Source organism: Schistocerca gregaria, chromosome 1 (assembly GCF_023897955.1).
Source record: "Schistocerca gregaria isolate iqSchGreg1 chromosome 1, iqSchGreg1.2, whole genome shotgun sequence".
In the NCBI taxonomy this organism is placed as follows: domain Eukaryota; kingdom Metazoa; phylum Arthropoda; class Insecta; order Orthoptera; family Acrididae; genus Schistocerca; species Schistocerca gregaria.
In genome coordinates, this window is record NC_064920.1 from 456,216,710 (window position 1) to 456,230,705 (window position 13,996).

Sequence of the window (13,996 nt, forward strand, 5' to 3'; positions counted from 1 at the left end):
ATGGTAGAATTCCTTTAATTACACCTGAAAGTCATTTTTGGTTAAAAACCTCATTCATATAAGGTACTCTACCAAAGGTGGAGATAAGTTAAATGTCACACATAAGAGAAACGTATCTGAATAACATTACCACTGCATATAAGAATGTTAGAGACCTAAAAAACAAATTTTAGCAACTTATTTGTTTATAAAAAAAGTTAACAAACTCATTTGTTCACAGAACCTAGAGTGCAAAAAAAAAAAAAAAAAAAAAAAAAAATTATATATCACAAGTGCATTTCTGTAGGTAATGTATAGCTACATGAAGAGTATCAATACATTCCCTTCTTCTTGACTTCTAAGGGATTCTGAGATCCCCTGCTGGTCTCACATGTTGCCTCTAAATGCTTCTATCTTGTCACATTTATTGCCAATTTTTTACACCCACCCTGTTGCATAATGTTTTAATTTCAGTTAGCCATTTATTCTTGGGTCTCCTCATTGGTCTTTTACCAAATGACTTCTTGAATATTCTTGAAACCACTTGATTCTCTTTCTTCCTAGCTAGAAAGCCTGCTTCTTAAATTCTTCTGTAATTTATTATGCTAATTATTGTTGCTTGTTGTAATATCATGTGGACTTCTGCATCATGTGCACTCATCCAGCTTTGTGATTATCATAGCATGGACCATAAATTTCCCCATACACTTTGTCATCAATAACTTGTAACTGCTGATGTCTTGTTTTTGTTAAACTCCACATTTTTGCTTCACAGAGTAGAACTGGTCTGATGACTGTGGCTTCATTTTAGTTTTCCTTATTGCAGTTCAGACCCTAGAAGCTTTTTTATGGACTAGAAGCTTTTTTTATGGACTAGTGGGTCCTGTTAGCATTTTGCAGTCTCGTTTTCAGTTCAACTTGTCCATACTTTTGTTCACATAACACTTTACCAAGAAATTTGAACTGTTTAATATGTGTGAATTTATGTTTGTCAATTATTAGAGGCAATTAATGGTCATGTTCATCTCTACATCTTTGAAGTATCATGTGCTTTGTTTCCCAATAATTTCCTTTTAGACCAAGTTTGGATGGTGCTTCTGTGACCTCCACAAACAACAATCTAATCTCTATTTGACTTTTTCTGATAAGTACTACACTCTAGGGCACGACAGCAGTGAAAACACTGGAGCCAGCTGGCAATGAATATTGTTCGTAATGGTCCCCTAAGAGTCAGAGCATAACCGACACCAGCAACCATAGAACCGTCAGTGTAAACAACGCCAGAGCCCTGATACGTGGCAAGGACGGAAAGAAAGCGGCGGTGGAAGGCCTATGGAGGGACTGAGTCCTTCGGGCCCTGTGCCAATTCGAGCTGAAGGCAAGGGCGGGGCACACACCACAGGGGTGTACGCAGAGGGGCCCGGAAAGGAGGTGGAAGATGGAAAACCTCAAGCCCCCGGAGAAGCTCTCTGACGCAGACCACGATCGTACAACCTGACCGCGGCCGACATTCTGGGAGATGGACGACTGACTGAGGGAACAGGAGACAACAATTAGGATGTCCGGGGAGGCTACAACCACGTGCTGCACAAGCAGCCAGTAAACGTTGGCACCGAAACTGCAGTGGAGGGGCACCTGCCTCCACAAGTATGCTGTTCACAGGGCTGGTCTGGAAAGCACCAGTGTCAAGTCGTATCCTGCTGTGAAGGATTGGGTCCAGCACCTGCAACGCAGAAGGGGATGCTGAACCATAAACCAGGTTCCCATAATCCAGACGGGACTGGATTAATGCCTGGTAGAGCCCAAAGAGTGTAGATCGGTTGGCGCCATAGCTGTTGCGGCTCAAGCATCGCAGAGCATTAAGGTGCCGCCAACACATCTGTTTAAGCTGCCAAATATGTGGGAGCCAAGTCAACTGGGCGTCAAAAACCACACCCAAAAACTGATGTGTCTCCACCAAAGCAAGAAGTTGCCGGCAAGATAAAGCCGCGGCTCAGGGTGAATTGTTCATCGCCAGCAGAAATGCATAACGCAGGTCTTCGCAGCCGAAAACTGGAAGCCATGCGCTACAGCCCAAGACTGTGCCTTGCAGATAGCACCCTGCAGCTGATGTTCAGCAGCTGCAATGCCAATGGAGCTATAGTAGAGGCAGAAGTCGTCAGCATACAAGGAAGCGGAGACGGACATTCCCACTGCTGCAGCAAGCCTGTTAATTGCAATTAAAAACAGGCAGACACTTAGGACAGATCCCTGTGGTACCCTGTTCTCCTGAACTCAGGAGGGACTATGGGAGGCCGTGACTTGCATGTGGAAAGTACCATCCGACAGAAAATTTCATAGAAAATCGACAGCGGACCCCGAAGACCCTCATTATGAAGCGTAGAGAGAATGCGATGGCACCATGTCGAAAAAGACAGTGACGAGGTGCTGACGGCGGGCAAAGGCCGTACGGATGGCTGACTCCAGGCTCACCAGATTGTCGGCGGCCTTTGCGGAACCCACTCTGAGATGGAGCCAGAAGGCCCTGAGACTCGAGTGCCCAACTCAACCGCCGGCTCACCATGCATTCTAGTAAGTTGCAAAGAACGTTGGTGATGCTAATGGGGTAGTGGCTGTCCACCTCCAATGGGTTCTTGCCAGGTTTCAAAATGGGGATAAGAATGCTTTCCCGCCATTGCAACGGAAACTCACCCTCGACCCAGATACGGTTGTAAAGGTTGAGGAGGTGCCATTGGCAGTCCACTAAGAAGTGTTTCAGCAACAGGTCTTCAGCAGACGCCAGAGTCTCGACCTCTTCCTCAGACGCTGAGCTGGTAGGAAGCGGTGGGACGGGTGCCACCACAATGTCAGGATTCTTCTGCTTCTCCTGTTGGGCCTTTGGTGGTTCAGGCTTGGAGGGCCTCACTGGGTCAGTCTCAGGGATGGACGGCGACCGTGAGGCCCTACGACCAGCGACCAGTGGTTGTTTCAGCCACTTGCGCGTGTCCGCTTTGCTGCTGATCGGAACTTGTGAAGGGAGGTCCCCAAGGGACCCCTTCCTGGTGAGGGAAGCCGAAGAAGCCTTATGCTTCTCCAGCTGGGAAGTGTGAACTGATGTCCCTGATGGTTGTGGGGGGTGTTGCTCCTGAAATAGATGGAGCAGGAGCAACAGGGAGTGAAGTGCCCCCCACAATCAAGGGGGCAGGAGGAATTTGACAGATAATAGAGCCAACTGCACGCGATGACACGGGAGATGATAGAACCGTTGTTGCAGCAGCGGCATAGGTTGATGTCATTGGCACTGGATGTAGCCTCTCATATTTCCGCTTAGCCTCAGTGTAGGTCAGGCAGTCCAGAGTCTTACATTCCATTATCTTCCGTTCTTTCTGGAATATCCTACAGTCCAGCGAGCATGGGGAATGGTTTTCTCTGCAGTTGACACAGATGGGAGGCTGGGCACATTGAGTATTGGGATGCGAAGGACATCCACAATCTCGGCACTTGATGCTGGAAGTACATCGGGAGGACATTTGCCCAAACTTCCAGCATTTAAAACACCGCATCGGAAGAGGGATATATGGCTTTACATCACAGCAGTAAACCATCACCTTCACATTTTCGGGCAAGACATCACCCTCGAACGCCAAGATGAAAGCACCGGTGGCTACCTAATTATCCCTCAGATCCCGATGGACAAGCCGGATGAAGTAAACACCTCATTTTTCTAGGTTGGCGCATAGTTCATCGTCAGGCTGCAGAAGAAGATCCCTGTAGAAGATAATACCCTGGACCATGTTTAGACTCTTATGGGGCGTGATGCTAACTGAAACATCCCCCAACTTGTCACAAGCGAGCAACCACCGTGACTGGGCAGAGGATGCTGTTTTGATGAGAACTGAACCAGATCACATTTTGAACAAGCCCTCCACCTCCCCGAACTTGTCCTCTATATTCTCCACAAAAAACTGAGGTTTCGTCGATATAAATGATTCACCATCAACTCGCGTACAGACGAGGTACCGGGGTGAATAATCTCTACCGCCTTCTTTAACCATACGTTCCTCCCATGGAGTGGCCAGGGAGGGAAATGATCTTGGATGATATTTCTTGCTGTTGAGGTTAGACCTCGATCGCTTAGAGACTGCTGGTGGAGGCCTACCAGCGAGAGACGATGTAACACGCTTCATTGTGGGTCATCCGCCCTGATGCCACCCACTCTGACCATGGGCTCTCCCCACGGGCACCACGCAGCCACAGCAAAGACCACCTGGCAGGATGGCCTTTGCTGGGAGTCCTGATGCCCCAGAGGGGTAGGCATTCACTCCTCAGCATACGTGGGGAGATAGCAGCTCAGGCATCAGCAGTGCGATCCCTGTGTAGTCAGGGGGCTACCACCAAGAGGGTACATGACGACCCCACCACAACGGACTGGATACCATGCTGGATGTCAGGTATCGAATATCCATGTATATCATGAGGGCAAAGATGGAAGTGCACAATGGAGGGAACTTATGCTACCCGGAACACACTTCAGCCGATGCGCCCAGAAGCTTGGTGGGAGTCCAACTCCATGACAGTAATGAATGGGCCACATCTTAGGGCAAGATGGATATATAATACACCACGTAATGTGTCCTTCCCCAAATGGTATGCACTAACAGAAAATTTTGAAATGTAGTGGTCCAACCCCTTAGGGGACCATCACATATAGGCCGAAACATTTGAGACTCCTGTTAGTCACCTATCACGACAGGCAGGAATACTGCGGGCCCATTCTTACCCCTGAACCCGCAGGGAGGTTTCACAAGGGTGTGCAGCCCTAATGTATTGTTCAACAATGATGATGGCATCCTCTTGGGTAACACATTCTGGCGGTAAAATAGTTCCCCACTTATATCTCCAGGTTGGGACTACTCAGGATGATATCATCAAGAGAAACAAAACTGGTGTTCTATGGATCAGAGCATGGAACGTTAGACCCCTTAATCACATACATAGATTAGAAAATTTAAAAAGCCAAGTGGATAGGTTGAAGTCAGATATAGTGAGAATTAATTAACTTAGGGGGCAGGAAAAATAGGATTTTTGATCAGGTGAATATAGTGTTACAGATAATAATGAATAAGAAAATAAGAATGGGGTAAGCTACTATAAACAGCACAGTGAATGCATTATCGTAGCCATGATTGACACTAAGCCCATAACCATCACGGTAGTCCATGTTCATATGCCAACTAGCTCTGGGGATGAAGATAAGACTGAAGAAATGTATGAGATAAAAGAAATTATTCGGATAGGTATGGGAGAAGAAAATTTGATTTTAATGGGAAACTGGAATTTGATAGTAGGATAATATTACTTGGTATAATATAAGTGTTTATGTTCAGTGCAATCAGCATATGGAGATAACTAAGTGTGTCATGGTACAGGCTCTTCTAACACTAAGGAAATGAAGCTTTGAACATAGTCGCCTGGAGTAATGTGTGTGAAAAGAATAAGCAAGATTTGTATCTACATCGCCCTTCAAGCTAGAATCTACCACAGGGATATTTTTTTGAGAACGCACTCCACTAGCTAAAGAGGCAAGAAATGAAAGTAAAATAATGGAACTGATGGACATGATTGAATAATGAAAAAGATAACTGTATACAAACAAGTGTGGTGTAACTATACTGATGATCTATTTTTGAACTAGGCAATATTCAGTGCTGTGTATATTGTGCAATTCATGACACTGCACCTGGGAATGAGAGCTTAACAGAAAGAGCGATATTTCAGTGAGTACAAGTCATATAATGCTACATTAGTGGATCTATAGGTTATCTGAAAACTTCTATTTGTGTTCTGAGGAATTATGAACTTAAAAAGTGGAAATAGTGGAATGAAGAAAAGTAATTTTGCTGATTAAGAGAGAACTTTGGTGCTAGAGTGATGTGAATATTCTGACAAGTCAACTATTTGGTAACATTTTGTGAGGATATAATTTTCTGGTTGAACGAGAGTAGCACTCAAAGTTGAGTGGAGAAGCAGGGCAATGATTTGGTGCAACTTCCATCCTCTTAATTTTGATTTGAGTAGTAATTAAGTTATATGATGGTGACCATTCTCTGAGTTTTTGTTAGAAGTAATGTACATATTTTGGACATTAAGTTGATATGAATCCATAAATGGTGCAAATTTCAAACCAGGGCTTGGAATTTTAGTGATTTTGCAAATCGAAAAGAAACCAAATCTTTCAATTTTAACAGTTTGAGACAACAATAACCTAGAGTAATGTTTTGTAGGGTAATGTGCACTTGGTTTTAAATTTTACTAGTTCCCACTTTTCATACTATAGTCAATTTTAGTTCTAATTATTGTGATGTTATGAGAACTGTAATGTATTTATTTATGTAGTAATGAGTATTATTTGCCATTAGTATGAAACATTTTTCCTTATACTTAGAAGTAAAAGTGAGTGTATTAAAGTAGGGTATTTTGTCTAACTTTTTTCATGTACTGTGGCAGAGGAGAACCACCTCCAAGGGAACTGATAGCAGTGCATTTCCTTACTAGCTGTCACTTGGACCTGTTGAAGGTGTGGACGACTTGGTGAGAAAACATGTTAAAGCTCATTAAAATAGTGAAAGTGCTTGTGCAAAATACTAAACATTGAAAAAGCGATATTTTCTATCTGAAAATGAACTACAAGGTCCAGTGTAATTTAACTTTCTGCGACCCATAATCGTTTTATTCTCTGAAGCATGACAGGACTTGTATAAAGTGACAGGTATCTTAAAATGTAATCTTTATTTATCGAAAAAGGGCATCACTTATGATGAAGAGGCCTATTTTTATTAAAAATATAATTTGTGGATATTTTGTGCCATTCTACAATACACTATATGTAAATATTTTGTATGGGGAATTTCATATGGCCAGTTCATGTAAGTAGGAATTTGAAATACATATGAACTGTAATTTTTGATACAGAGATTTCTTATGTAATATTCTTTTGTATGTAGAATGTTAAACCCACTTTCTGGGCTCACTTGTAGTCACTGAAAAGCCCAGTTAGCTATTTGCAATATCTATCTGGTCAATCCAATGAGGGGTAATGTGACGAAGCAAGCTGGGATCTCATTACGTCCTCTCTTGTTTTGCCATCTAGCTCCTTAAATTCATTTTATTTTCATTTCTGCCTAATTACCATTAATGTGAGTATAATTCTAATTTTCATAAAAGAGAAAGGTTGGCCCTCAGTCTTAAGGAATATAGCTCCAGGCCCATTTCTGTGTTTAGTTTTGTGTATGTAATTAATTTCCTAATTTGTTTTGGCTATTCCTAGTTAATTAGTCTGCAAGAACTGTGAACTGTCTAGTTAGGTTTTTACTGCTCATGATGTTCAACAGCAAACTACAGTAGCTGTATGCTGATGTTTGCCTGCAACCTATTAATGAGGCTTATCAACATTTACTAATAGTGAATTGGCCATACAATTGTGTAATATTTCAGGTTGTTAACAGTGGAAGTAAAGAACTGTGAAACACAACTGTGCAACTGTCGGTTACATCGTTTACAGTAGTCAATCCCCCATTTTTCAGCTAGTATAACAATGCAGCACGTTGGCACTGAGGACTATCAATGAAGAAATAAAGCATGCAAACGTCAGACAGTGACCTACTATCAATATGAACCCATCCAGACGATAGCAGCATCACCTGATGACGAATGACTGACAGGCAGACACACACACACACACACACACACACACACACACACATTGCATGTAGTATCAGTGAGTATGTGTAGAATGGCAAAAGAGCACAATCTATTTAAGTTTGAGCGAGAGTAGATTGTAATGGCTTGAAGACTCAGCACGAGCAATTCTGAAACTGCATGGCTTGTCGGATGTTCGAGGAATGCTGTGATGTCTTCAACATGTGGCGAAATAAAGGTCCACAGGTGGAGTTGGATTCCCATACCTCATTACAGATGTCGGATGACGTAGGCCAGGCAGCCTGTGAAACAGGACAGACGGCGAACTACGGTAGAACTAACATCATATTTTAATGCTGTGCAGAGTACACGTGTGTCTGAACATACAAGGCACCAAACACTCCAACGATTGGCCTCCACAGTTGATGACCGGCAAACTCTGACTGAAATAGGGACATGACCATTGGCACTGGACATTGGTGCACTGGCAGAGCAATGCGTGGTCTGATGAATCCTGATAGCTTCTTCATCATGTTGATAAGAGGGCACGAATCATTCGTTTTCCACGGTAACAGCTCCTTAATACCCATACTGTGGAATGGAGACAAGCTGGAAGAATCTCAATTATACACTGGTGGACATTCATATGGGCATCCATGTGGCCAGTGGAGCTTGTGCAAGGTACTATGATGGCCAAGGAGTATCAAACACTGGTTGCAGACCAAGTATACCCCTTCAAGGTGATCATGTTTCCCAACAGCACGGACATTTTTCAGCAAGATAATGTGCTATGTCAAAAAGCCAGGAATGTGGTGAATTGGAGCTCACCACTGTGTTCCTCGAACGACTCCATGTGCTGGTCCCCCAACCCACCAGATCTGAACCCAATTTTACACATCTGGGATGCAATTGAACATAGCATCAGACCTTATCAGCCCCTTCCCTGGATTTTACAAGAATTCGGTGATGTCTGTGTGCTGTTGTGGTGCCAACTCCCTTCAGTGACCCACCAAGACATCAGTGCTTCCATGCCATGATGTGCCTCCGTTGTTATCCATGTCAAATGCGGGCATACTGGCTAGTAGATAGGTTGTCATAATGTTCTGGCTGATCAGTGTAAGATTAGAATCAACAAAAGCAAAATAAGGATAATGGAATTAAAACAGGTAATACTGAAGGAATTAGATTAGAAAATGAAACAGTTGAAGTGGCAGACAAGTTTTGCTTTTTGGGCAGCAAATTAAATGATGGCCAAAGTAGAGAACATTAAATATAGACCGACAATGGCAAAGGGAGTGTTTGAAGAGAAATTTGTTAACACTGAATATACACTATGTGATCAAAAGTATCCGGACAGCCCCAAAAACATACTTTTTCATATTAGGTGCATTGTGTTGTCACCTACTGCCAGGTACTCCATATAAGGAGTGTAAACATTGGACGATTGAACAGTGGAAAAACATTGTGTGGAGTGACGAATCACAGTACACAGTGTGGCAATCCGATGGCAGGGTGTTGGTATGGTGAATGCCTGGTGAACATCATCTGCCAGAGTGTGTAGCGCGAACAGTAAAAATCGGAGGCAGTGGTGCGGTCGTGTTTTTTATGGAGGGGGCTTACACCCCTTGTTGTTTTGCATGGCACTATCACAGCACAGGCTTACGATGTTTTAAGCACCTTCTTGCTTCCCACTGTGGAAGAGCAATTCGGGGATGGCGACTGCATCTTTCAACACAATCAAGTACATGTTCATAATGCATGGCCTGGGGCACAGTGGTTACACGACAATAACATCCCTGTAGTGGACTGGCCTGCACAAAGTGCTGACCTGAATACTGTAGAACACCTCTGGGGTATTTGGAATGCCATCTTCATGCCAGGCCTCACCAAACAACATCAATACATCTCAGTGCAGCACTCAGTGAAGAATGGTCTGCCACTCTTCAACAAACCTTCCAGCACCTGACTGAAAGTATACCTGCAAGAGTGGAAGCTATCATCAAGGCTAACGGCGGGCCAACACCATACTGAATTCCAGCATTGCCGATGGAGGGCACAACAAATTTGTAAGTCACTTTCAGCCAGGTGTCTGGATACTTTTGATCACAAACACTTAGATTTAAGTGTTAGGAAGACTTTTCAGAAAGTATTTGTAATGAGGGTAGCCTTGTATGGAAGTGAAACATTGATGATAAACAGTTTAAACAAGAAGGGAATGGAAGCTTTTGAAATGTGATGCAACAGAAGATCACTGAAGATGATATGGGTAGATCACATAACTAGAGTGCATTTAAAATTAGCTGTATCTTATGACAGTTAAGTACAGAGTGAGTGGAAGGGAAGCACACATGTGTGGTGAAAGTGTCAGCAGGTGACAATAATGCTCCTAAGCCTACTCGTCACAACACCTGTCAAACTCTCTTGACTGCATGGACAGCAAGCTGCATGAGCCAGCTGATCTGCAGTTCTTCTTGAACTATTTTGAAGAAACTATTGGGTAATATACTCTGATTCACGCACATCTTATAGCTTAATTTGTCAGCTTCATGATGAACTACCTATAATTTTAATAATGGCCATAGTTATGGTGATGTTTTGATATAAGAGAAAATTAATGCAAGAAATTCGTATAAGTTTGCAGTGAAAAATCGGGGTTGCTAGACTTCGGTTTTGGTGCATGTTCGGTGATATTTTGCAGCATATGATACTGAGATAACATATTGCATTATTCTTTAAACTTGGAAGGATATTGCTATCTGTCCACAATGTCGAGAATATGAAATGTACATAAAGAGCTCCATTTTGCAACAAAATAAGTAAAGAAGGTACACGTTTATTTTTATACTGACAATGGGCTTTTCATAACTGTTGACCTGTTTTGCTCTAAGGTGCTAGTTTAAGAATACACCGTCTCATGCTTCTGTCACAATTTCGACTGCAACAGAACGTTAGTGAGACTAATATTTGTACACTCGGCTTCTGCAAAAGAAGAGCATGTTAACATGGCAACAAGAGATTACGTATAACTCAAAACTCGTCACGGTACTTAATGAATCCATGGTCTTCAACTACATTCTTCGTATGGCTAACAACTTGAGACCAGTCCTGTGTTGTAATATTTGCAACAGTTACTTTTGTCAGCATTTCAACCTCACTGAGCGTACATTTATTGTTGCCACATTACTTTTCACCTAGGCCCATTTGGATTTAAATGAGCGTGATAAAGAGAAATCGTGATTAAATTGTCCTTTAGTGTTAGCCAGTTTGTCAATGTGGTAGCATGGAGTTATTGGCTTGAACAGCACTACAAGTTCCATTAACTCCGCATTTACATGCTAGGCCAGCGGCGCACTGTTCATTACTATTGTTGAATTCGGAGGAATATTTTGCAGCAGAACATTGTCTTCACAGCCGCTAACATGTTCTTGGATGACCACTTATTGTGGTTCATACACGCTGAATTTTTCCGCAGAACACTCCACTGTCAGAAAATACTACTTTACAATAAGATTTGTCAAACATCTAATGTGTCACACAACAGGGCAATGTTTATCCACAACGTGGCAACAGGGGTGCTTCACCAACCAAACCGTTGGCACAGGGATGCCGCAAGTTTCCCCAAGTGAAATTCCCCGATGTTTCCCTGATTTCCAGACAAGTTTCAGCATTTTTCTCTGACAAATTTTGAGATTTCAAGGACAAGCAAAGACATAAGTTGAGAGAAAAATGTAAGGACTCCCATATTTCTCCCATGTGTGAGCAAAAATCTAAAGTACTAACATCAATATCTTTTGTAATGAACTGTTTTTAGATGGAAAAAGCAAGCCGAATGGTATGCATGTTTCATTAAGACCACTGTTGTTATTTTATTTCAATAAAAAGATACACATCTGGTGAGAAAAATCGCATTTCCTTGGAGTTGCAAGGCACATTTAAAATATCTTCACTGATTTCAGAAATAACCTCAGAAAAAAGTAGGTCTCTTGAAAGAAGTGTATAAGACAGGGAAGATGTGTGTAAACCAACACTATAGATGACTGTCAATAAAATCTTGGTTCTCCTATGTTCGTTATTGTCAATTATTACTCTGTGTGTTACGTATATTATTTACAGATATTGTGTGATTTTTCTTTTGAGAAATACGTGAGTACATAGTGTACAAACCATCAGCGACTGCCACAATTTTCTCCTTCTTATCATCCATATTTTATAATATATAAAGTACATTTGAAGTGTCAAAATGTACTACAAAACATAAAATGTCTATAAAATGCCGCACTTTACAATGTACTTGTGGTGAGATAGTCACAATTCCTGAAATCCATCGCCTGTGGCCTTTGGCCTGCCGAGGAGCACCTACGTCCTGGGACCACGGATAAACCACGAAAATCCGCCACTTTATGCCCACACACAAACAAACCCGGCTTGCAGGGAGATCAGTGAGGCTAGATCTGATGGGCAGGGTCTGCACATTAGTGGGAAACAATGGGCTTCAGATTGGCAGGCCCGATCCATTAGAGAAACCCGCAGAAATGGCCTGTGGTTTTGGCCCGTCACGGAAATCCACTCACGTGGCCAGCTATTCACTTGTCACACACTCTCAAAAATATTCAGCCTCAGCCTTTGTTGGAAAATGAGAGCATACACACATTCACACAATCACTCAGACACAACTCATGCTCACATGACTGATGTCTATGACCACTGCATCAACAATCTCTGACAATCAGATCCAAACAAACCACCCCTCACACCTCCCTGTCTCTTGTCGGCAGCTATTAGACTAGCAGCAAGACGTGGTGGCAGCTCTGACTGAAAGCTGAAGGGAGTGGTGGGAAAGGGAGAAGCAGTAAGAATGAGGGAGTAGGGAAGCGGCGCACATACTCAGCTACACTCAGCCAGTGACAATGCATGATATCTCAGCAAACAAAGCATTTCATTTACTGGGACAAAAAGAAGATTTTACGAGGGGTCTTTTTCCCCACATTTCCCTGACACAACTGAAATTTTCATATTTCTCTGATTTCCAGAACTTGTGGCAGCATGGCAAGGAAAGCCGTCTCACCACTGGGGTTACCTCAGCAGTCTTGTCACGGCCATATCAGTGAGACAGACATCAAAAGTTGCAGATAATTCTAGGTGAGGTACTGAATAGAAAAGAAATTTGTGTCACAACCTAACTACAATAAAAGACTGATTGATAAGACACATTCTGAGGCATCAATGGATCACCAGTTTAGTACTGATGAGAAGTGTGAAGGATAAAAACTGTTGATGGAGACCAAGAGATAAACACATTAAGCAGATTCAGAAGGACGTAGGTTGCAGTAACTATTCAGAGATGAAAAGGCTCTTACAGGACAGAGTAGCATGTAGAGTTGCATCAAACCAGTCCTCACAGTGAAAACGACGACGACTACTACTACTACTACTACTACTACTACTGTACCACTTGCCTAAGCCAACACTTTAACTATATTTGCCTGCAGAATCCAAGCCAATATTAGTTTGACTTTCCTCACAACTTTCTCTACTGCTACACTAAAGAGTAGAGAGACAGAGCATCTCCCTGTTTCAGTCAAGTTATTACAATGATCATCTGACTGTGCAACAGTATTCTTCTAGAGAAGTTAAAATATTACGATATCGTAGACCTTTCTGGTACCTAAAGTTCATCCTGTCTAACTCAATACAGTATAATCCCACTTTTATGTTCCCGTAATTAATGTTTTGCCACCGTTTACAGCAATTTTTATCGGTCTTGTAAAATTTACTATGCCCACAATTTTTATTCGCATCCGATTTTGAGTCAACATATGTATAATTTTCCTGCGATTTACATTTTATGAAAAAATGTTCATGGGGCAAAAAACTGCCATAAATGGCACTTGCATGACGTTGGCCACCAAGTAGTGCTTACAACCATTACGTAATCAAGTTTCTTGACACCAGAGCACTCCACACAGTGAATATCAACCGGTAAACATGTAAAAGCTGGAACAATTTGTGCCATATCTCCTGCCACTATGAAGCTCTAGTCGATGAGGTGGTCAGTATGATTAACTAGGTTTGTTCAAATAAAGACATCAAAACCAATCACAACCATTTTCAAATTTTCTCTATGGCACATGCACAGTTTCACGATTGTTGGGATCGTCATCACACATCTGTCAAACCATATTTAGCATGTTTAGTCATTTGGCCACTTGTAGAGCTAGTTGATACTTTCACTTTGTGTTGCTCAAATGTTTTTTGTTTAAACACAGTGCCAATTATGCACTTTTCCATGCTGAGTAAAATGTGTTTTGAGAGCACAAAAAATACTTATGTAAATGTTTAA

The 13,996-nt window shown here is 42.2% G+C and overlaps 1 protein-coding gene across 2 annotated transcripts in view; it reads right to left on the bottom strand.

Annotated features, from left to right (window-relative positions):
- LOC126352307 (ubiquitin carboxyl-terminal hydrolase 34) overlaps window positions 1-13,996 on the bottom strand; it is a 538,206-nt gene that overhangs the window by 474,967 nt on the left and 49,243 nt on the right. The window lies entirely within an intron of this gene.